Raw genomic sequence first — 25,200 nt, forward strand, 5'->3', positions numbered from 1 at the left:
GCTATTTTTATTGGGCAGTTTGTGGTTGAGGTCGCGAACTGTTCCGGGGATTCAGTGATATTTAAAATTTCAGATTTCAGAGGATTGAGAAGGAAGTTTGAGACATATCCATAATTTTTAAATTCCCTTAGTGCCTCATCAAGTGATGTGGCAGAGTCTGATAATGTTAGAAGAACATCATCGGCGTACATTGAAAGCTTATGTTCGGTGCCACCAATTGAGAACCCTCTCACTGCCGGGTTGGCCCTGATCTTATTAGCGAGTACCTCAATTGTGAGGGCAAACAGGAGGGGAGACAGGGGACATCCCTGCCTAGTTCCGTTGTTGATCAAAAATGTGTCTGAAAGAGTACCATTTACTCTTACTCTGGCGTTCGGCGCCGAATATAAGGACATTACGACATTAACGAAGCCCGGCCCAAAGCCATACTTTTCAAGCGTAGACCGGATAAACGTCCAGGCGACCCGATCGAACGCCCTCTAGTCCATCATTCGCGTTTAAACGAAAAAATTCAGCTAGTGACTTCCGAACGACCGCGCTAAACACTGGGTCATCAAGAAGCGTATCGTCTAGCCTCCACACAAAAGGAGTGATAGGTGTGTTTGGCCATTGGATAGTGCACCCAACTGGGGCATGATCGGACCATGTGATCGCAGATATTCTACTACTCTTAGTGATTATTAATCCTATGGTGTCTGTGAATAAATAATCTATTCTGGAATATTTACGATGTGGATGAGAATAAAAAGTGTAATTTTTGTCCGTTGGGTGATGTGTGCGCCAAATATCGTGGATCGCCAAATCAGCTAATGAGGTGGATATTCGTTTAAGTATCTTATGGGAGACACTGGAGAGGCCATTGGAAGTATCTAGAGTAGGGCTGAGAGGCGCATTGAGGTCCCCTCCAAGAAACAAGATTCCTATTTGCATCTCAAGTATTTTACGGTTGACTTTCTGGAGAAAGAAGGGCTGGGAGACATTCGGGCAGTATACACTGGCTAGCGTGATGGGCCTGTTGAACAAGGTACCTGTGATCACTATAAATCTACCCTCTGGGTCCCTAAAAATGCTTGAGAGCTGAAAAGGTACCCCTGCACTAAACAAGATACCAACTCCGTTCTTCTTTTTTGGGCCAGAGGCAAAGTAAGCTACAGGGTATTGGCGATTGTACCATATTGGTTTGTGCCTTGTAGCAAAATGAGTTTCCTGAATGAGAACTATGTCCCCACCCATTCTTTGCAAGTGCTTTAGTACTATGGATCGCTTAGAGGGACTGTTAAATCCTTTCATATTAATAGTTATAAGTTCTATTGGATGAGGCCTGTGTCTAAAGCGCTGACCAGACATGATCGCTCAGTAAAGATAGCGATGGGGATGGGGGATATGGGCAGAAGGGAGGCACGAATTAGGGGAGAAAAAAAAAAAAGAAAGAGAAGAATGGGGGAAGAGGCAGGTGAAAGACAGGAGAAAAGAGGAGAAAAAGATGAGAAAACAAGAAGGTTAGGTAGGATAAGAGAAGATGTCTTCCCTGTAAAGACTGTAATATAGGTATATTAATGTCATGTATGATAAACTAAACAATTTCACTTTATTATATAATGACAATCGATGCTAATTCTGTAACAGCAGAAGAGAAAAAATACAACAACTACAATAACAAATCAGGGGTAGTTGTCCCTGTGCGTTTAGCATTAAACATAAACAGATAAAACATTCTTTAGTAAAACTGATTGACCCTAAGATTCTAATGAAATATTCCAGAGCCCTTATTTTTTTCCCCTTCTTCCCCTGTCCCCCCAACTCCCCCCCCTTCCCACCCTGTTCCCAAATGATTAATCAAATATTGTAGAAGCACTGTACTGCCCCAATATCCTCCTATCACCCCTGCCTCACCTAGGGTTTTATGCCTCATCTCTATTCAGACTGCTGCAAATAGTGTATTCTGATAGGAGAAAAAAGTGACAGTCGCCCCTTGCCTCTGTGCTATACAATCCAGGGGAATATTTGATTGTACTACTTGCTACTTGCTCAAGGATGCAGTGCAGAGGGATTGAGTGATTTCTTACCAGGTAGATTATCCTCTAGGATCTTGAATTATAAAATGTAATTACATCATTAATGGGGTGGAGGACTAAGAAGGCAAACTAATTCTGTGTCACTGCACCCGTACCACCCTCCCTTTCTCTACCGTCTATTTCGTGGAAGAGTTTCTATTTTATCACTGCCTTAAAACCAGGTTTCACACATACATAACACTTCAGATATATAGTAAAAACATGTTCTATAGTGGAAGTACCCCTCCTCTCTGCAAAAGGATAGGCTATAACATGAGCATTGCAATAATAAGAAGAAGGAGATGAGGTCAGCACCGCCCCGGAGCCCACCCGAACCTCGTGCTCCGGGCCAGGGCCGAGCCCGCCCCAATACAAGTGCAGTAAAATACATCAATCTTGAAAGTATGAGTGCGCATTCCTTATGCTTAAGAGAAAAAATAACATACTGTAAATGAAGCAAGCAACAATGAGAAAATTATACATTATATACAACCTGAGTGATCCCTGTGAGGGTACCGGGGCCAGTCCTATGTATGAGTCTATGAGGCACTAGGGAACCAGAGAGTCAGGTGCCAGGAATCAAGGAGAAGGCAAAAAAAAAATTTTCGGCCACAATATTTCAGTTATTTAGCTACGGAACTTCTCTGCGGTCAATTTCATTTGGGGCGCGGCGTGCATCCTCTTCATGATGCAGGGGCTCAATCTCCAAGCCCAGTGCTTGATTGAACCTAGGGAGGTCCTCCAGACCCCTAAGGGTATGTGAGATGTTGTTTCTTGAGGCGATTAAACAGGTAGGAAATCCCCACCTGTACGGGATTCTTCTCTCCTTCAGTGCTGAGGTGATATATCTTAGATCCCTTCTTTTTTGCAGCGTAGTAGGGCACAAATCTGAGTACACTTGGATCTCTGCACCTCTGAAGGTGATGGGGTGCCTTGTTCTCGCCAGTTTCAAAACTTCTTCCTTGTCCCGAAATGATAAGAATTTAATTATCATGTCCCTGGGAGGGGCCCTATTTGGTGGTTTGGGGCGCAGTGCCCTGTGGGCCCATTCTATCTGAATTTCCTGGGCCGAGTCATTATTTTTTAGATGTCTAAAGAGTTCCTGGATATAGGGTAGCAGGGCTGGAGGGTCTACAGCCTCAGGTACACCTCGCAGACGCAGATTACTCCTTCTGCTCCTATTCTCCAAGTCCTCTATACGGTCCATTAAAGATTGGACCGTTCCCTCTTGGGCCTGTAGGAGACTGGACTGCTGCTGCATATCGGAGCTAAGTGACTCCTGCTTTTCTTCAACCTGGGTGACTCTGTGGTTGATGGCTACTATGTCTCTCCTGAGCTCCCCAAACATATTTTTGAAGTCCTGCATTGCGTTTCTGATATCTTCTTTGGAAGATAAATGGGTGATATCATTTTTAGTGAGATAGGTAGGTGAAAGCGAACTGACCCTCTGCTCCTGACTTTGAGCTGCAATGATTGGGTCCTGTGAGTCCTGTGTTGATCTATTAGGTTGCAACACTGGGTCTGTGGGGATCAAATAATTCTCCATGCTGGAAGGCTGCATGTGTTTGGAGGGCTTGGCGTTTCTCTTGCTGGACATGTTAGATATATGTCCAGTATTTGCAAAAGTTCTCTGTGATATCTTGTAGGAGTCTCTGTTAATTGCCCACTGTACTCACTGCAATCAAAGTTTATCCGTTTTGCCTCTCCTAAACTGTGAGCTCCTGTACTTATCAGTCTGTATGATCTTCCCCACTTTGTGTAGTTTAATATGCAGGGCCTGGTAAGTTATCCCTCTGTGTCCCTCTGAGCTCCTTAGTGTATCTGCAGGTTCTCTAAATCTTTCCCCCTCCGGTAAATGGGAATGCTGCAGTTATAGGCCCCACAGAGCTAAATCACCTCCCAGTATGGTGTTTAATGCTTATTAAAGTATTGCCTGTTTCAACAGGATTTCTCACCAGTCTGATGCGAATTACCCCCAGCTCTGGTCTTCACACAGCACCAGCGTGCTCTCCTACCGCCGCTCAGATGGGCTCCTGAAGAGATCGCACCAAGTTGCAGCTCCGCAAAACAAAAGTCACCCCAGGCCAGAGTGTTCAGCCCGGTCTCCCATGCAGCCACGTGGTCGCGGCCCATGTGACTCAGTTATGAGTAGGAGGATGCGATCACCCTCTCAGGCCCGCCGCTCCACTCCTTCTTTCACCTGAATACACAGGTACTGATGGCTTGCCACCCGAGGGTAGTAATATGCTTGCGGGGTTTAGGTGGAGGGCTCAGGAGTGCATCAGCAAAGTCCGGCACTTAATTCAGCAGCAGCAATTTTCCTCCTTGGGTCACGCAACTGGAATGCACTGCCCCGCTGCAGAAACTTTGTTCTTAGGTTCCCCAGAGTTTGCTATACAGTATCTTGTCTGGTATTAGTCTAGACTGATATTGGGTGAATCAGTTTTCCCGCTAAACATACTAGGGACTACAGAGCTCCTTTAGAATACTGCCATGTCGGATCGTGGCTAGGCTCCGCCCCCCTCTATTAATTTTTTTTAACCCCTAATCTGCCGCTCCGTACACCGCCGCCAGCTACATTATCCCTATGTACCCCTAATCTGCTGCCCCTAAATCCGCCGACACCTATATTATATTTATTAACCCCTAATCTGCCCCCCCAACGTCGCCGCCACCTACCTACACTTATTAACCCCTAATCTGCCGAGCGGACCGCACCGCTACTATAATAAAGTTATTAACCCCTAATCCGCCTCACTCCCACCTCAATAACCCTATAATAAATAGTATTAACCCCAATCTGCCCTCCCTAACATCGCCGACACCTAACTTCAAGCATTAACCCCTAATCTGCCGACCGGAGCTCACCGCTACTATAATACATTTTTTAACCCCTAAAGCTAAGTCTAACCCTAACACTAACACCCCCCTAAATTAAATATAATTTAAATCTAACGAAATAAATTAACTCTTATTAAATAAATTATTCCCATTTAAAGCTAAATAATTACCTGTAAAATAAACCCTAATATAGCTACAATATAAATTATAATTATATTGTAGCTATTTTAGGATTAATATTTATTTTACAGGCAACTTTGTAATTATTTTAACCAGGTACAATAGCTATTAAATAGTTCATAACTATTTAATAGTTACCTAGTTAAAATAATTACAAAATTACCTGTAAAATAAATCCTAACCTAAGTTACAATTAAACCTAACACTACACTAGCAATAAATAAATTAAATAAAATACCTACAATTATCTACAATTAAACCTAACACTACACTATCAATAAATTAATTAAATAAAATACCTACAACTATCTACAATTAAACCTAACACTACACTATCAATAAATTAATTAAATACAATACCTACAAATAAATACAATTAAATAAACTAACTAAAGTACAAAAAATAAAAAAGAACTAAGTTACAAAAAATAAAAAAATATTTACAAACATTAGAAAAATATTACAACAATTTTAAACTAATTACACCTACTCTAAGCCCCCTAATAAAATAACAAAGCCCCCCAAAATAAAAAAATGCCCTACCCTATTCTAAATTAAAAAAGTTCAAAGCTCTTTTACCTTACCAACCCTGAAAAGGGCCCTTTGCGGGGCATGCCCCAAAGAATTCAGCTCTTTTGCCTGTAAAAAAAAAAACATACAAACCCCCCCCCCAACATTACAACCCACCACCCAAATACCCCTAATCTAACCCAAACCCCCCTTAAATAAACCTAACACTAAGCCCCTGAAGATCTCCCTACCTTGTCTTCACCTCACCGGGTTCAGCGATAGGTCCAGAAGAGGGTCCGAAGTCTTGATCCAAGCAGCGGCTGAAGAACTCCATCATCGGGCTGAAGTCGGAAGTCCATCATCGGGATGAAGTCTTCTATCAAGCCGCATCTTCAATCTTCTTTCTTCCGGAGCGGAGCGGAGCCATCTTCTTCCCAGCCGACGCGGATCCAACATCTTCAAGCGACGCCTACTCGCTGAATGACGGTTCCTTTAAATGACGTCATCCAAGATGGCGTCCCTCGAATTCCGATTGGCTGATAGGATTCTATCAGCCAATCGGAATTAAGGTAGGAATATTCTGATTGGCTGTTCCGATCAGCCAATAGCATACGAGCTCAATCTGATTGGCTGTAAAATAAATATTAATCCTAAAATAGCTACAATATAATTATAATTTATATTGTAGCTATATTAGGGTTTATTTTACAGGTAAGTATTTAGCTTTAAATAGGAATAATTTATATAATAAGAGTTAATTTATTTCGTTAGATTTAAATTATATTTAATTTAGGGGGGTGTTAGTGTTAGGGTTAGACTTAGCTTTAGGGGTTAATCCATTTATTAGACTAGCGGCGAGATCCGATCGGCAGATTAGGGGTTAATTATTGTAGGTAGCTGGCGGCGACGTTGTGGGGGGCAGATTAGGGGTTAATAAATATAATATAGGGGTTGGCGGCGTTAGGGGCAGCAGATTAGGGGTACATAGGTATAATATAGGTTGCGGCGGTATACGGAGCGGCAGATTAGGGGTTAAAAAAAAATGCAGGTGTCAGCGATAGCGGGGTGGCAGATTAGGGGTTAATAAGTGTAAGGTTAGGGGTGTTTAGACTAGGGGTACATGTTAGAGTGTTAGGTGCAGACGTAGGAAGTGTTTCCCCATAGTAAACAATGGGGCTGTGTTAGGAGCTGAACGCTGCTTTTTTGCAGGTGTTTTTTTCAGCTCAAACAGCCCCATTGTTTTCTATGGGGGAATCGTGCACGAGCACGTTTTTGAAGCTGGCCGCGTCCGTAAGCAACGCTGGTATTTAGAGTTGCAGTGGCGGTAAATATGCTCTATGCTCCTTTTTTGGAGCCTAACGCAGCCCTTCTGTGAACTCTAAATACCAGCGGTATTTAAAAGGTGCGGGGGAAAAAAAGCATGCGTAGCTAACGCACCCCTTTGGCCGCAGAACTCTAAATCTAGCCGTAAATTACTAAGCCCCCTAACCTAACACCCCCTAAAGTAACAATTAAAAACCTAACATTACTTTAAAAATAAAAAAAACTAAGTTTAATTTAATCTAAAATTACAAAAAATAAAAGTCTAAAATTACAGAAAATAATAAACCAAATTATCAAAAATAAAAAAAATTAAACCTAATCCCTATGAAAAAAAAAGACCCCACAAAATAAAAACACCCCCCCAATGTAAACTAAACTACCAATAGCCCTTAAAAGGGCTAAACTAAACTACCATGCCCTTTTGTAAGTTAAACAGCTATTTTACCTATAAAAAAACTAAGTCCCCCCTAACTGTAATGAGAGGATGGAATCCTATTGGCTGTTCAAATTAGCCAATAGGATTTCAGTAGCTCTCATCCTATTGGCTGATTTGAATTTGAAGAGCCAAATCAGCCAATAGGAATGCAAGGTACCCCATATTTAAATGTGTACCTTGAATTCAATCCTCAGTGTGCGGCGGTGATCATACGAAGAGGATCTCCACGCTCGATGGCTCCGCGGTCGCCGGTCTTCTGTTCCATGCTCATCTCCGCTCTGCGTCGGCTTGGTCCTGGATGAAGAAAGAAGACATTGCCGTGATGGAAGAAGATATCGCCGCTTGGAAGAAGACTTTCTCCGCCGGACTTCAGGATAGGTGAGTACCTATTTGAGGGATAGAGTTAGGATTTTATTTTTTGGGGGTTTGTTTTTTAGAATAGGGATTTTTGGCACTGTAAAAGAGCTTAATGCCCTTTTAAGGGCAGTTACATAGCTGAATGCCCTTTTAAGGGCAATGCCCATACAAATGCCCCCTTAGGGGCAAGGTGCATCTTAGGTTTTTTTAGTATTAGGTTTTTTATTTTGGGGGGTTTGGTGGGTGGGGGGTTTTACTGTTAGGGGGGACTTGTAAGTGCTATTTGTAGTTTAGTATTAGATTAGGGGGTGTTTTTATTTTGGTGGGGATTTTTTATTTTCATAGGGATTAGGTTTAATTTTTTTATTTTTGATAATTTGGTTTATTATTTTCTGTAATGTTAGACTTTTTGATTTTTTGTAATTTTAGATTAATTTTTTTTTTTTAAATAATTTTTTATTGAAGTCATAAACAAATACAGAGTATAGGGTATGCCCCAAACATTTACAAGTCAATGTATACACAGCGTAGTTGGGAGAGTATTGCATTCTAATATCTCAAATATTATCAGAGAATGTGGGCTATCACATAAAAAGACTTCAGTTTTGTGTTAGAGTGTCATAAACGTGATATAAGCAGAAAAGGTCCTCGCCTAGCTATGCACAAAAAAAGAGTATGGTATCTATTCAAAAAAGGGTAAGACTAGGGAGGAGTTAACTCTATAGATTTATGGGGGAGGGGGGATGCAGCGGGCAAGAGCCGCTCAAAATGTAATAAGGGGGAGGGTGGAGGAAGGGGGAATGGAGGGCGGGGCCAGCTAGAATGTCAGCTCGAGGAGCAGGTTTAGTTGGAACTAAAGGATTATTACTCAAAATAAACATTACTATACTTATCCAATTCTTTATACTCCTTTAGAGGGGGCCTAAAAACATATATACACAAATTAAGACCATGAGTGGAATTTGAGAGTGGTCCAGTTACACTCCACCAAGTTGCATAACTTCAGGGTGTGCCCCTCTCCTAGGGGAGTGCCACCTATAGGCAGTGTAGGAAAAAGGAGGAGGGATATGACCCGCAGGCAACAAGTACCAGCGGGAAAGGGAGGAGAGAGGCGTAACCGGAGCAAATAATGTGTAATCCATATAATGGGTGGGGAGAGGGGCAAATTATAGAGATACATTCAAAAGTGTCTGAGCATCTATACTATCTCCTGAAAATATTAAAGCCTTGACCTACAACATCATTTTGCAGAAGGAACGAGAAAAAGGGTTTTTAGATAGTTTCTTACATCTACTAGGAGCACAACATTAAAGTGTGAGGAAAAGGGCTGTAAGGGGGAATTCCGCTCCTGCATAGAAAAAAGTCACAAACTGGAATCCAAATTTAGAGAACTATAGCTTAATATATATAATTAAATCTACAAACAGGAGACTGTGCCCAACAGACAAGCCACATCTTATACACTAAATAGAATTTAGCCTGAGACTAGCACCTATATCCCTAGTGAAGTTAAATAAGGAGCGACACTAAGGTAGGCTACCTAGATAATAGAGCAGTTGTGATCTAAAACTATAGTTTACATGACCTCATACAAATGTCCCTTATGATAGGTACAACACCTAGATGTGGGAAGCCAAAAGACGTATCTTAATAGTATCCTAATAATGGTCCCAGCGGGCGTAACTATGCAAGGTAAAAACCACATGTTGCAATCTGGCATGTGAGGGGAGCGCTAATGATGAGTGTCTCATGGGCTGTGGCCTTATAATATGTCCACATAATAAGGTCCCTAGACTTCATGGGCTTATAAAATAAATAAAGGGGGTCTAAGTAACATGGGGGATACAGTTGGAGTGTTTTATTGGGAGACTCTCTGTAGGACTCAGAGTAGAAGGGCATGTATGCTGGGAGCAAGTATCTTTTGTATATTCACTCATGAATGTATAGTATACAGTACTAGTACTCATACAACGTGGAGGTTGTGTCAACTTCCAAGGACTAAAGCTTAAACGATTGTAGTAGTCCAGTAGTGTTAGAGATCTTCTAGGTTAGAGGTATAAGATAATGGATCATACAAACCCCACACATGGAACCTCAACATAATATCATTATATATGAAAACTTGCAGGAAACATAAACATCGCTAGGTAAGTTTGCTAACTAAGACCCCACAACAAAAACGGTTCTAAGAATATAACATAGGAGGTACATAATATAAAAGTCTTTGTGGGATATTGGAGGATAAATTATGCTAAATTCTGAACTGTAAGTTACTGTTTATGATACTTGCAGTAGGGGGGGATATACATCAGGAACTAAAAGTGTGGGGGGTGGATAGTCTTCTCTAGAAACTATGAACATATGTTTCAGGTATAAAGGTATGGTAAAGGGTAAGATGGGATCATGGAAGGCAACATTTAAGAAAAAACATTCACGACAGAATTTTGGCGTCAATCCTAAATCAGTAAAAGTTATACTTATGCTACAGTCTCAGGAGAGAAAAGCTAGTTACACAGCATTTTGAACGTGGGTAGGTTTCAGATCCTTAGACCGTCATGCGGGAGATATATTATGAGAAAGTTTGTGACCCAGGGTAGTGCCGACATCTCTGCTGCAAATATGTTTGGGGAAGAAAACACAAAACTTTAAAATAGTATGTGTAGTGTGGATATATGTATCGTTCCAGTCATATAGCAGAATTGCAGAAATTGTGGCATATACATAGGAGTCCCAGCACATAAGCCCTCATGTTCAGTTTGTGCTGTTATTGGCATCCCTGTTCTTTACCCGATGCCCATAGCAGATGTAACTCCTGCTCCAGCCATCAGTTCTATTATAAGGAACACACATAGCCAGTTACCCAGGACCTGCAGAGTACTACTATGACACAGGCTTGGGGAGATGCGAAGATCAAGGTAAGTGTCAAGGCTTTTAATTGTATGTCCGGTTCTACTACTAGCTGAACTAGTCCCAAGTAGCGATAAATGACCGGTACAGGGGTCCCAGGCATGCGATGCAACTACTCTCTCATCAGACGGCCCAAGAGTGGAAAGAGGTGCATTCCCATCTAATACCTTGGTATCAGTTATAAGCAAAGGGGGATAAGGATCAGAAACCCCAGCAACTGGATTTGACTTGCCTAAATAGGTGGTTCTGTGAGGGGTGTGAAATCTTTTATCTGGAGGTTCAGGTCTGTTTCCTCGTGAGAGCGAGTGCTTCTCCTGATGCTTCTGGGACAATTGCGTATATTCAGCTCCCGCAGGGGTAGCATTGCAAGTTGTCATGCTGGTTTAGCGGGAGTTGTCTCCTATTACAGATCCGAAGCTGTGGTAGCGTGTCAACAACTGCACCGATGTAGCCTGAGTATATGCCTATCATTGTGGATTCTGTTGTGTCGCCACCTATTCACCGCCTGTTACTGTTAAACTGGAGCGGAGTTGATGCTCAATGCTCTGATGGTTATAAGATGTAGCTTATATGCTGCCAAATGAGATAAGTAGATGAGTAGTTTATGGGTGTTTCATCAGCCAATAGGAATTTTTCACCTTTAATTACGACTGGCTGATAGAATTCTATCAGCCAATTGGAATTCAAGGGACGCCATCTTTGATGATATCTCTTAAAGGAACCTTCATTCTGGAAGAGTCGTTGATTGAAGAGGATGCTCCGCGCCGGATGTCTTAGAGATGGAGCCGCTCCGCGCCAGATGGATGAAGATGCCGTCTGGATGAAGATTTCTGCCGGCTTGGATGAAGACTTCGGCCCGCTTAGTTGAAGACTTCTGCTGGCTTCGCTGAGGACTTCTGCCGCTTCGTTGAGGATGGATGTCGGATCTTCAAAAACTGTAAGTGGATCTTCAGAGGTTAGGTTTTTTTAAGGGTTTATTGGGTGGGTTTTAATTTTAGATTAGGGGTTTGGGCTAAAAAAGAGCTAAATGCCCTTTTAAGGGTAATGCCAATACAAATGCCATTTTCAGGGCAATGGGGAGCTTAGGTTTTTAAGATAGGTTTCTATTTAGGGGGTTTGTTGTGTGGGTGGTGGGTTTTACTTTTGGGGGGGTATTTGTATTTTTATTTACAGGTAAAAGAGCTGATTTCTTTGGGGCAATGCCCCACAAAAGGCCCTTTTAAGAGCTATTGGCAGTTTAGTTTAGGCTATGTTTTTTTTATTTTAGGGGGGCTTTTTTATTTTGATAGGGCTATTAGATTAGGTGTAATTAGTTTAAATATTTGATAATTTATTTTTTATTTTGTGTAATTTAGTGGGGATTTTTTGTAATTTAGTTAATTGTATTTAATTAATGTAATTTATTTAATTTTAGTGTAAGGTTTGGTGTTAGTGTAACTCAGGTTAGGTTTTACTTTACAGGTAAATTTGTATTTATTTTAACTAGGTAGTTAGCAAATAGTTAATAACTATTTACTAACTATTCTACCTAGTTAAAATAAATGCAAACTTAGCTGTGAAATAAAAATAAAACCTAAGATAGATACAATGTAACTATTAGTTATATTGTAGCTAGCTAAGGGTTTATTTTACAGGTAAGTATTTAGTTTTAAATAGGAGTTATTTAGTTAATGATATTAATTTTTATTTAGATTTATTTTAATTACATTAAAGTTAGGGGGTGTTAGGGTTACACTTAGGTTTAGGTTTAGGGGTTAATAACTTTAGTATAGTGGCGGCGATGTTGGGGGCGGCAGTTTAGGGGTTAATAAGTGTAATGTAGGTGTCGGCGGTGTCGGGGGGTGGCAGATTAGGGGTTAATAAGTGTAATGTAGGTGGCGGCGATGTCAGGGGCGGCAGATTAAGGGTTAATAAGTGTAATGTAGGTTTCGGCGATGTCGGGGGCGGCAGATTAGGGGTGTTTAGACTCGGGGTTTATGTTAGGATGTTAGGTGTAAACATAACTTTTTATTTCCCCATAGGAATCAATGGGGCTGCATTATGGAGCTTTACGCTCCTTTATTGCAGGTGTTAGGCTTTTTTTTAGCCGGCTCACCCCATTGATGTCTATGGGGAAATCGTGCACAAGCACGTAAACCAGCTCACAGCAGCGCTTGTATTGGAGTGCGGTATGGAGCTTAAAATTTTGCTCAACGCTCACTTATTGCCTGCTAATGCTGGGTTTTTATAAACCTGTAATAGCAGCGCTATAGGGAGGTGAGCAGTGACAATAACTTGCAAGTTAGTACTGAGCCACTCATAACGCAAAACTCGTAATCTAGCCGTTAGTTTTTTATTTTTAAAGTAATGTAAGTTTTTCAATCGTAACAGTATTTTTTAGGTAATTGGGTTTAATTTAGGGGGTGTTAGGTTAGGGAGCTTAGTAAATAAATTAGAGTTTGGCGGATTAGGGGTTAATAGTTTAATTAGGCATATTGCGTTGTGGGGGCTGTCGGTTTAGGAGTTAATACATTTATTATTAGTTCCGATATGGGGGTGATGGTGGATATAGGGGTTTTGACGTGTCGGGTTTATTCTTGGGAGGCGTGTTAGACTTTTACGGGAGATTTGATTTTTTTTTTCTCTTAGGCGCTGGCAGTTTCTAAAGTGCCTTAAGTCACTGGCGACTCCAGAAATTTGTATTTACGCACATTGCTAGTTTTTCCGACTTACAGCACTATATGAACTGCTGGCGGGGTTTATGTGATTTCCCGATGTGCAAGGGGAAATTACAGGCAACGCGGGTTTAAGCAGTTACGCTAGCTAGCTTAGGGTTTATTTTATAGGTAAGTATTTAGTTTTAAATAGGAATAATTTAGTTAATGATAGGAATTTTATTTAGATTTATTGTAATTATATTTAAGTTAGGGGGGTTAGGGTTAGACTTAGATTTAGGGGTTAATAACTTTAGTATAGTGGCGGTGACGTTGGGGGCGGCAGATTAGGGGTTAATAAATGTATATAGGTGGCGGCGATGTTAGGGACAGCAGATTAGGGGTTAATAATATTTAAAGGGCCATTATACACTCATTTTTTCTTTGCATAAATGTTTTGTAGATGATCTATTTATAAAGCCCATAAAGTTTTTTTTTTTAAAAAATGTATAATTTTGCTTATTTTTAAATAACATTGCTCTGATTTTCAGACTCCTAACCAAGCCCCAAAGTTTTATTTGAATACCGTCAGCTACCTTCTCCATCTTGCTCCTGTTTGTGTAAAGGGTCTTTTCATATGCAAAGGAAGGGGCAGGGGGGGGAGTGTCTTATTTACCACTTGCAGTGGGCTTTCCAACTGCCTTTTCAACAGAGCTAAACTGAAAGCTTCTAAGTACGTTTTTAAACCATTTTATACTGGATTTTTATATCAGTATCTGTGCATCTTATTCTTTATAGTAGTGTCTATTACATGCAGCTATATGAAAATGAATGTATACTGTCCCTTTAACTAATGTTTGCGAGGCGGGAGTGCGGCGGTTTAGGGGTTAATATATTTATTATAGTGGCAGCGATGTCTGGTTCGGCAGATTAGGGGTTCAAAATTTAATTTTAGTGTTTGCGATGCGGGAGGGCCTCGGTTTAGGGGTTAATAGCTAGTTTATGGGTGTTAGTGTACTTTTTAGCACTTTAGTTAAGAGTTTTATGCTACTGCGTTGTACCATAAAACTCTTAACTACTGACTTTAAAATGCGGTACCAGTCTTGACAGGAGAGGGTGAATTTTTTTTAGAATAATTTTTATTAGATTATGTTATTATGAGTGTGTGTACTTTGTAATGTATTTTTATGTGTGACAAAACTTTTCATTTGGCAAAACTTTTAACTTTACCAGCAGTAAACACAAAGGGCACGATCACATATACAGCGCGTGTTTCGGCGCAAGCGTGGAAACTCGCGCCGCCCGTAATTTCACCTCGCACATCAGGGTATTACATATACTGCGCTGTTATATGCTAAACTGGCGTAAGTAGGATAAACTAGCGATCATCTGAATTGTGTGCAAATACACATTTTAGTCGTCTCAAGTAACTTACGCCAGTATTTTGTCCAGGGAAAGTGTCAATAAAGAGTAGTTTTATGCAAATTAGGCTAACACTTGTAAAAATGAACCGCGATTTCATATAAAAATGCGACACGTAATTACGCTATTCATAATTCATATATAAACCCATGCACAGCAGCCATTTTCTTCAGTGTGTTTGAATTGTTCTTTGAGCTTTCAAATAGAGGAGTTAGTTAGGTCGCATTGTTGTTTGATTAAGCTTGTACACTTACACATATTTTTACATATTGCACACATGTTGCATACACACATATACAAATACACCACACTTTTTTTTCTAACACCTCACACATTTTATTTGAATTTCACAGTGTGATAGGCTAAGTGTTTGGTTGTGATTGTGTGTGATTGAACTGGGAGTGTGTGTAGTGTGATTTAGTGAAAGATGGCAGGGAGAGGTAGGGAGGAGGGGAGAGGAGTGGCAGGGAGAGGAGTATTGGAGAGGACAAGAGGAGCAGTGGGGTCCCCGTCAGGGAGTAAGTAGAGTGGGGAGAGGGAGAGCTAGAAGGGATGATGGGAGGGGAGATGCCCGAGAGCCCCAGAGAGCAGGCACATCTAGGAGAGGGACAGAGGGTGCACATGTGGACAGAAGGGGGAGGAGGGAGAGGATAGGGAGGAACCCACACCAGGGACATCACAGGGAGGAAGCCAGGTGTTCATGGAGGATGAGAGGTTGAGAAGTCCCAACTTATCATTTGAGGAAAATGTTGCCCTAGTCCAGGCCATCATGGACAATTACAGTGCCCTCTTCGGGCAGGAGAAGGGCAAAGGCATTGCCAAAAGGAGAAAAACGGCATGGTTGGTGGTAGAGGATGCCGTCAACAGTGTGGCCCCGCAGAGGAGGACTGTTGAGGGCCTGAAAAAGCAGTGGAATGACTGCAAGAGGCGGGTCAAAGAAAAGATGGGGCAGGAATAGTGATGTTGCGAATAGTTCGCCGGCGAATAGTTCCCAGCGAACATAGCATGTTCACGTTCGCCGCGGCGAGCGAACATATGCGATGTTCGATCCGCCCCCTATTCGTCATCATTGAGTAAACTTTGACCCTCTACCTCACAGTCAGCAGACACATTACAGCCAATCAGTGGCAGACACTCCCTCCCAGACCCTCCCACCTCCTGGACAGCATCCATTTTAGATTCATTTGGAAGCTGCATTCTTAGTGAGAGGAGGGACAGTGTAGCTGCTGATGATTTAATAGGGAAATTGATAGCTAGGCTAGTGTATTCAGTGTCCAGGCTTACAGCGTATACTGTGCCCACTTGCCCAGTGCCACCACTCAAATCTGGTGTAACAGTAGTGTAGATTTAAAAAAAAAACAAACTTTTTTGACTGTGAAATAATAGCAGACAGCTGCCAGTACCCAAGGTGGCCGCCAATAAGGCAGATGGGGAGGGTTAGAGAGCTGTTTTGAGGGGGGATCAGGGAGGTTGGGGGCTAAGGGGGGGATGCTACACCACAGCATATGTAAATATGCTAAAAAAAAAATAAAAAAAAAATGTAAAACCTTTTATTTTAGTACTGGCAGACTTTCTGCCAGTACTTAAGATGGCGGGGACAATTGTGGGGTGGGGGAGGGAAGGGAGCTGTTTGGGAGGGATCAGGGGGTCTGATGTGTCAGGTGGGAGGCTGATCTCTACACTAAAGCTAAAATTAACCCTGCAAGCTCCCTACAAACTACCTAATTACCTCCTAATTAACCCCTTTACTGCTAGCCATAATACACGTGTGATGCGCAGCAGCATTTAGCGGCCTTCTAATTACCAGAAAGCAACGCCAAAGTCATATATGTCTGCTATTTCTGAACAAAGGGGATCCCAGAAAAGCATTTACAACCATTTATGCCATAATTGCACAAGCTGTTTGTAAATGATTTCAGTGAGAAACCTAAAATTGTGAAAAATGTAACTTTTTTTTTTTATTTGATCGCATTTGGCGGTGAAATGGTGGCATGAAATATACCAAAATGGGTCTAGATCAATACTTTGGGTTGTCTACTACACTACACTTAAGCTGAAATTAACTCTACAAGCTCCCTACATGCTCCCTAATTAACCCCTTCACTGCTGGGCTTAAAACATGTGTGGTGCGCAGTGGCATTTAGCAGCCTTCTAATTACCAAAAAGCAACGCCAAAGCCATATAAGTCTGATATGTCTGAACAAAGGGGATCCCAGAGAAGCATTTACAACCATTTATGCCATAATTGCATAAGTTGTTTGTAAATAATTTTCTGTGAGAAACCTAAAGTTTGTGAAAAAGCGAACAATTTTTTTTTATTTGATCGCATTTGGCAGTGAAATGGTGGCATGAAATATACCAAAATGGGCCTAGATCAATACTTTGGGATGTCTTCTAAAAAAAAAATCTATACATGTCAAGGGATATTCAGGTATTCCTGACAGATATCAGGGTTCCAATGTAACTAGCGCTCATTTTGAAAAAAAGTGGTTTTGAAATAGCAAAGTGCTTCTTGTATTTATTTCCCTATAACTTGCAAAAAAAGCAAAGAACATGTTAACATTGGGTATTTCTAAACTCAGGACAAAATTTAGAAACTATTTAGCATGGGTGTTTTTTGGTGGTTGTAGATGTGTAACAGATTTTTCAGGGCCTGCCAGGGCACAGTGTCACACCAGTGCAACTCATATCTGGTGTAACAGTAGTGTACATTAAATTTTTTTTTTTTTTGACTGTAATAGATTGAATAGCAGTTAGTTGTCTGCAAGCGTGTGTGGCAGGCCTACAGCGTCTACTCTGCCAACTTCTGCCAGTGCACAGTGCCACTCATATCTGTTGTCACAGTAGCTTGCACGCATAGTACCACTAATCGAAAAAAAAAATGACAGGCAGAGGCAGGCCACCCCGCAGGGGCCGTTGTGGTCTTGGTGCTGTGATTCCCTTTGGCCCTAGAATAATGCCCAGTGTTCAGAGGCCACATACCCTGAACTCGAAAAGTTCTGAGGACATAGTTGACTGGCTAACACAGGACACCAAATCTTCTACAGCTTCCGCTCAGAACCTTGACGCACCATCCTCCTCCAGCTTAGCTTTGGGCACCTCTCAAGTTACCACTCGCCAGCCTGCCGCCACCACCAACACTAGCACCACAGCCGCTTCACTTGATCTGTCAGAGGAGTTATTTACACATCAGTTGGAAGAAATGAGTGATACGCAACCATTATTGCCAGAGGATGTAGATAACAGGGATATGTCTCAGTCAGGCAGCATTACACACATGGACGTACGGTGTGATGATGATGATGTTGTACACGCTGCGGGAGTTTGGTCTGTCACTTTGAAGCGGGCGTAACCCTTACACTACCTGATCGATACAACATCATACCTGATGTTTTAAAGCACGTTATTCCAAACAATTTAGGAATGTTAGGTGATTTATGCCCTTTATGGATTAAAACCAGACTCTGCATCAACTATGTAATTTTCCATGGAAGTTTTGCCATGGATCCCCCTCCGGCACGCCACAGTCCAGGTGTTAGTCCCCTTGAAACAACTTTCCCATCACTATTGTGGCCAGAAAGAGTCCCTGTGGGTTTTAAAATTCACCTGCCCATTGAAGTCTATGGCGGTTCGCCGGGTTCACCGGTTCATGAACTTTTGCAGAAGATCGCGTTCGCCATTCGCGAACCCAAATTTTTATGTTCGCAACATCACCAGTCCATCCCTGGATATTGAGTATAACACCTGGCAAGAGATGATATGCAGGTACCTGAGTATCACAGCAGTCTGTGGACTTCCAGGGGCTCGTGACTCAGGGGCTGCAACCACAGCACATCATGCTGGTGAGTAACATCCCACACACCAGTATTATATGTATTTGAGATATAACATCCTTTAATATCACACATTCATGTACACAATGAGGAGCATGGTATTTGGCCTACTAACAAAAACATCTACAATTATATTTGACATTAATGCTACTTAACACAATGCAATTATTATTATTATTATCGGTTATTTGTAGAGCGCCAACAGATTCCGCAGTGCTGTAAACAAATGCGGAGTACAACAAAACAATTATAGGGATCAAATGGGTAGAGGGCCCTGCCAAGAGTTGCACTGTTGTAGTCAGCTCTTAAGAAGGTGATCAACAAACATCTGGACTCTTATGCTTACATGCTAAGGGGGTTCAGGAGATAGCAATGGAGGAGAGGAACTGGTATAAAGAAAGTTTAGCGTAGGTTGTATGCATCCCTGAACAGTAGAGTCTTTAGGGAGCACTTGAAGCTTTTAAAACTAGAAGAGAGTCTTGTGGAGCGAGGCACAGAGTTCCACAAGGTGGGAGCCAGTCTGGAGAAGTCCTGTAAACAGGAGTGGGATGAGGTGACAAGAGAGGAGGAGAGTAGGAGGTCATGAGCAGAGCGAAGGGGACGGGAGGGAGAGTATCTGGAGACAAGGTCTGAGATATAGGGGGGAGCAGTGCAGTTGAGGGCTTTGTATGTCAGAATGAGAGTTTTGTGTTTGATCCTAGAGGCAAGAGAAAGCCACTGAAGGGATTGGCAGAGAGGTGCAGCAGATGAAGAGCGACGTGTAAGGAAGATGAATCTGGCAGAGGCATTCATTATGGATTGTTAAGGAGCTAGGCGGCAGGTGGGGAGACCAGAGAGGACAGAGTTGCAGTAATCGAGGTGGGAGAGAATGAGAGAGTGGATTAAAATCTTAGTTGTGTATTGTGTAAGGAAGTGTCTAATTTTAGAGATGTTTTTAAGGTGGAAGCGGCAGGCTTTAGCCAATGACTGAATGTGAGGAGTGAAAGAAAGATCTGAGTCAAATGTGACCCCGAGACATCGGGCATGCAGGGTAGGGGTAATGATGGAGTTGTTGACAGTTATAGAGAGATTGGGGGTGGAGAGTGTAGATGAAGGGGGGGAAATAAGGAGCTCAGTTTTGGAGAGATTTAGCTTGAGGTAGTGAGAGGACATCGAGTTGGAGATGTGAGAAAGACAGTTAGTGACACGGGTTAGCAAGGAAGGAGATAGGTCTGGTACAGAGAAGTAGATTTGGGTGTTATTGGCATACAAATTATATTGTAAACCGTGGGACTTTATTAGGGAACCTAGTGATGACGTGTAGATTGAGAAGAGAAGGGGACCGAGGAAGAGCCTTGCGGTACTCTGACAGAAAGTGGTGACGGGACAGAGGAGGCCCCAGAGAAGGCTACACTAAAGGTACGGTTTGACAGGTAGGAAGAGAGCCACAAGAGAGCTGTGTCACAGATGCCGAAGGATTGGAGGGTTTGGAGCAAAAGAGGGTGGTCAACAGTGTCAAAGGCTGCAGACAGATCAAGCAGGATAAGCAGAGAGAAGTGGCCTTTTGATTTTGCTGTAAGTAGGTCATTGGTAACCTTAACAATTGCTCTCTCTGTGGAGCGATGGGGACAAAATCCAGATCGCAATGGGTTAAGGAGGGAGTTTATTGTAAGGAAATGGGATAGGCGTGCATAAGCTAGTTTTTTGAGAAGCTTTGATGCAAGAGGGAGGAGGGAAATAGGGTGGTAGTTGGATGGGGAGGTAGGATCAAGGGAAGGTTTTTTGAGGATATGTGTGACCAGTGCATGTTTCAGCGATGAGGGAAATATACCGGTGATGAGGGAGAGGTTGAAAGTGTTTGTGAGTATAGGGGTAAGGGTTTCAGAGAGGTAGGGGAGTAGCTGTGAGGGGATAGGTTCAAGTGGACAGTTAGTGAGGTGAGAGCGCAGTATAAGTGCCGAAACTTCTTCCTCAGTAACAGGGAAGAATGAGCTAAGTTTAAGGTTATGTGGGTTGTGGTTGATTGAGAGCATTTGAGGGGGTGAGAGAATGGAGTTATGTTGAGAGCTGATTTCATTTCTGATGGAGTCGATTTTGTTATTGAAGTGGTTGGCAAAGTCTTGAGCTGACAGAGAAGTTGTATTAGGAGGTGTGGGAGGGCGGAGAAGAGTATTGAAAGTGGAGAACAAACGTTTTGGGTTTGAAGAAAGATTAGAGATAAGAGTAGAGAAGTAGTGTTGCTTATGGAAATTAAGGGCAGTGTAGTAGGAGTTCAAGATAAATTTGTAATATTGAAAATCAGCTGAACTCCTAGATTTTCTCCAGTGCCGCTCAGCAGTACGGGAACATCTGCATAGGTATCATGTCAGAGGAGTATGCCAGGGCTGAGGATGAGTGTTTGATTTCCGAGCTATGGTAAGAGGGGCAAGATTGTCAAGGATGGATGTAAGGGTGGAATTATAGTGGCAGATAGATTGGTCAGGGCAGTAAAAGGAGGAGAAGGATGAGAGGAGAGGTTTGAGGGAATTAGAAAGCTGTTGTTGATCTAATGACATAATGCTTCTGTGAAGTTTGGTGTGAGGAGCAGAAGGAGGGAGAGTTGTAGGGAGTGATGATATGTTGCAAGTAAGGAGATGGTGGTCAGAAAGAGGAAAGGGGGAGTTTGTGAAGTTTGAGAGGGTGCATCGATAGCTAAAGATCAGGTCAAGGGAGTGACCATCTTTGTGAGTAGGAGAATCAGTCCATTGTGACAAACCGAAAGAGGAAGTGAGTTGCAGAAGTTGTTTTGCAGAGGAGGCAGTGGGATTGTCAAGAGGGATGTTGAAGTCACCAAGAATGAGGGAAGGGGTGTCTGAGGAAAGGAAATAAGGTAGCCAGGCAGCCAAGTGATCTAGAAATTGAGTTGAGGAGCCAGGAGGACAGTATATGACTGCAACACTTATAGAAAGAGGAGAGATTAATCGTATCATGTGGGTTTCGAATGAGGAAAATGTGAGGGAAGAGATGGGATGTATTTGTTGAAAGGTGCAACGAGAGGAAAGTAAAATACCTACACCACCTCCTTGTCTATTACCAGACCTAGGAGTGTGGCTGAAGTGGAGACCCCATGTGACAGAGCAGCAGTGGATGCTGTGTCTAGGGGAGAGAGCCAGGTTTCTGTTAGGGCCAGAAGGTTGAGGGAGTGGGAGATAGAGGTCATGTATAGAAGTGAGTTTGTTGCAAACAGAGCGAGAGTTCCAAAGTGCACAAGTGAAAGGGAAAGTGGCTTTTGATGCAAGAGGAATGTGAGTAAGGTTGTTAGAGTTTTGTTTTTTGAGTCTGTGGGATGGTAAACATGGATGTGCACAGCTAGGCAGTTGTTAGAGACCAGGATTAGGGGAGATGTCACCAGCAGTTAGTAAAAGCAAGAGGGAGAGTGACATGAGATGAGATACAGATTTGCAGTAGTGAGACTGCTTTTGAGACAAGGTGCATGGGGGAGAGAGAGTGTTTAGGAATAGGTAAAGTTCATGAGTACAAAAGTAAGGTGAGTTTAAGAGAGATGGGCTAATGAGCAGTGCAGGTGGAGAGGGAGAAGGAGTAATTGAATAATGTAGTTTGTTATAGAGACAGAAGGCAGCAAAAAGGAATAAGAAGATATTAGGCATTTTTACAAAAGAGGGAACCAGTTAAACACATAAGGCACAGTATTACAGTAGCAATTGCATAAGAAAACAGTAAGTTATATCAAACATAATATTACAAAAGTACCTGCTTTTTTCTTGCCCCTTGCCCAATCCTTGTTCAATTCTTGTATAATTCTATTGCTAGTGCCTCACTTATAAAATGTTCACTTGGAAAATGTGAACATATGTTGTTATAGCAATGCACATCCCAGTGCAATGCACATCCCAGAGTAGTGAGAAATATATGCAGGGAGGGCAGTCAGCTGAGTCCACTAAATTTAGTTGATTGCTAATCAAAGACAATTGGAAAGGCCAATTGGAAAGTTAGATTATGGTCTGGTCAGGGTGACATTTTAAGTAAACAGACAATAACATTTGGGGGAGGTTAAAACTATGGAATAAGACAGCTATAAATTTTAGAATAATAGCAAGTATTGATAAGGATTGAACATCACATGGCAATTAAATGAAGATTAGAAATAAGACATTGGATAACAGTACAACAGTTGTAGGACTAAATTAACAAACTAAAATCATTTGCTCTATGTAAATATTTATGTACCAGAAGAGAGTTACAAGAGAGTAAAAAAACACCAGAGTGCAGTGAATAGTTGCAGATTGACAGGGTCTCTATTCACGTACCAGAAGAGAGTTACAGGAGAGTAAAAAAACACCAGAGTGCAGTGAATAGTTGAAGATTGACAGGGTCTCTATGCACGTACCAGAAGAGAGTTACAGGAGAGTAAAAAAACACCAGAGTGCAGTGAATAGTTGCAGATTGACAGGGTCTCTATTCACGTACCAGAAGAGAGTTACAGGAGAGTGAAAAAACACCAGAGTGCAGTGAATAGTTGCAGATTGACAGGGTCTCTATTCACGTACCTGAAAGCAGAGGAGAGAGAATAGGGTTAGCTTGATGTAGTGTGCAATTCTTCAGCAGATGTCAATAGGCAGCATGTTGTCTTAATAAGCAGCACTGTGCTGAGTAGTGAGTGCAGTTCTTTTATAATTCTATTGCTAGTGCCTCACTTATAAAATGTTCACTTTGAAAATGTGAACATATGTTTTTATAGCAATGCACATCCCAGTGCAATGCAATTCATGATATGAGGTGGAATAGTGCAATACTAACATGTCTCAGATTAACACAGGACACATGTTATAGAGTTTGACATGAGAATCAGTATAGGCCCTAGCATGTATCAATGTATATTGTATGCCCACGTGGACATATATCTGACTATACTAATCCATCTCATCCTTTGACTCCTTCACAGAACCTCCTGTCACAAGGATACAAACATCCATGCCACCACCACCACCCTTCAGGCAACCGCAAGAACAGTGTGCTCCCATTCATGAGCATGGTTGGATGGCTTCAGTTGAGGACCCGGGAGTGATGCCACCACCATTGCCATATGACCCCTAGCAAGATTCCTGGCCAGAGGAATATCCTCCCTTTGGCTTTGAGGGGGAGCCAAGACAGCCACAAAGTCCATGTATTTACCCCCCCCCCCCACAACACAATCTCATAGCAGTCAGGGATTTTACCCACAGACAATGTCACAGGAAGTTATAATTTGACAGGCTTAGTGGCTCATAACAAGCACTGAGAACATACAAAGAGGCCAAGAGAGGTTCTTCAGGAACCATGAAAGGTTCATCAGGAGCCAAGAGAGGAGACAACAACATAGCATAGAGCTACAGAGGGACATGGCAGCATCGTTAAGTGCAAGTGCTCAAAACCAATCACAGATTATTCGAATTCTGTCTGATATGCAGATGCAAATGGATAATAGATGGAGAGAACAAAATCAACTCTTGAGTGTGTTGGTTGAGCACTTTACACACCAGCAGGACACTGCCTCCAGCCTATTATCTGTGGCCAGCACACCATCAGAAACAGCAGAATCTTCTCAAACCAGGAGAACAAGGAAATCCACTACAGTCACCTCAGCTCCCTCATCCAAGAAGCCAAAAAAGAAATAAATATTCTTATAGTTCACCATAAATCTTGTCCTCTGTTATTTACCATATAATTGTCATCCACATCCATGTGAGGTGTGTTTTAGAACACTAATATTGTTAAAACATATAATAAGACCAGTGTGGAAATGGCAAAAAAAGGTAATATTATCATGTTTATGACATATTCTTGTACTATAACTCACATCCACAAAAGTTGTTTATGAAGGGTACATATAGTAATATTCACTTCTAAGATGTAAATCAATGTATCTCACATCCAATATAAATTGATACATTGGTATATATAGTAGTGATGTTACTGATAGGTTGGGCATTATCAGGTGTTTTAAGGCTGCAAGTGAGAGGTTGTGGTGTCTGTGATTGGCTTGACACAATTGCAAAAAGGCAGCCTTCAAGAAGGTCTTAGAAATTATCATATGAGCCATCCTAGGTTTTGCTTTCAACTAAGAATACTAAGAGAACAAAGCAAGTGTTAGAATTAAATCTGAAAGTAGTTTGAAATAACATGCCCTATTTAAAACAAGAAGGTTTTCTTTGGACTTGACTGTCCCTTTATATATTTTGGCATCAATGCCAAGCTGTGTTAGCATTAGAATAAATTACACTCCAGTGGGTTCTAAAGAGATGAAGGTAATACAATTATGATTTCCGATTGTTCTCTCCTCCAAGTATTGTTGATTGTTTTGAGAAGAAATTTAAAGTAAATAAGCAAGTATATGTCCACAATGTGATAAAGTACCTACAAGCTCAATCCATTTGATTATGTTGTGGCTTCAAACTATTTCAAATACACAAATAAACCTTAAAAAACAAATATCATAGTATACTGTCCCTTTAACCTTGAGATGCTGCTTAAATGTATGTGTGTGTTAAGGCTTCCATGGAGTTACGTTGCTTTTTAGTCAGTGCAAGGGTTGCTGCGCCTGCAATATGTGGCGAGATGAGAATGGAGTAGATTTTCTGAATTCTGCGCGCCTAAGTCCTTACACTGTATATTGGATACCAAATTGCGCGGCTTTTTTATGTTAGTCTATGGGTAAAAAAAATACGTCCGAAGGGTGAAATATACGC

General features: G+C 41.8%; 1 long non-coding RNA gene across 1 annotated transcript in view; it reads left to right on the plus strand.

Annotated features, from left to right (window-relative positions):
- LOC128647732 (uncharacterized) overlaps window positions 1-24,152 on the plus strand; it is a 42,579-nt gene extending 18,427 nt beyond the window's left edge. Inside the window, exon 2 of the long non-coding RNA XR_008400393.1 lies at window positions 23,418-24,152. This is a non-coding gene — a long non-coding RNA (uncharacterized LOC128647732). The remainder of the gene's footprint in view (window positions 1-23,417) is intronic.
- Window positions 24,153-25,200: the final 1,048 nt, after the last annotated feature.

This window comes from Bombina bombina, chromosome 2 (genome assembly GCF_027579735.1).
Source record: "Bombina bombina isolate aBomBom1 chromosome 2, aBomBom1.pri, whole genome shotgun sequence".
Classification (NCBI taxonomy): Eukaryota; Metazoa; Chordata; class Amphibia; order Anura; family Bombinatoridae; genus Bombina; species Bombina bombina.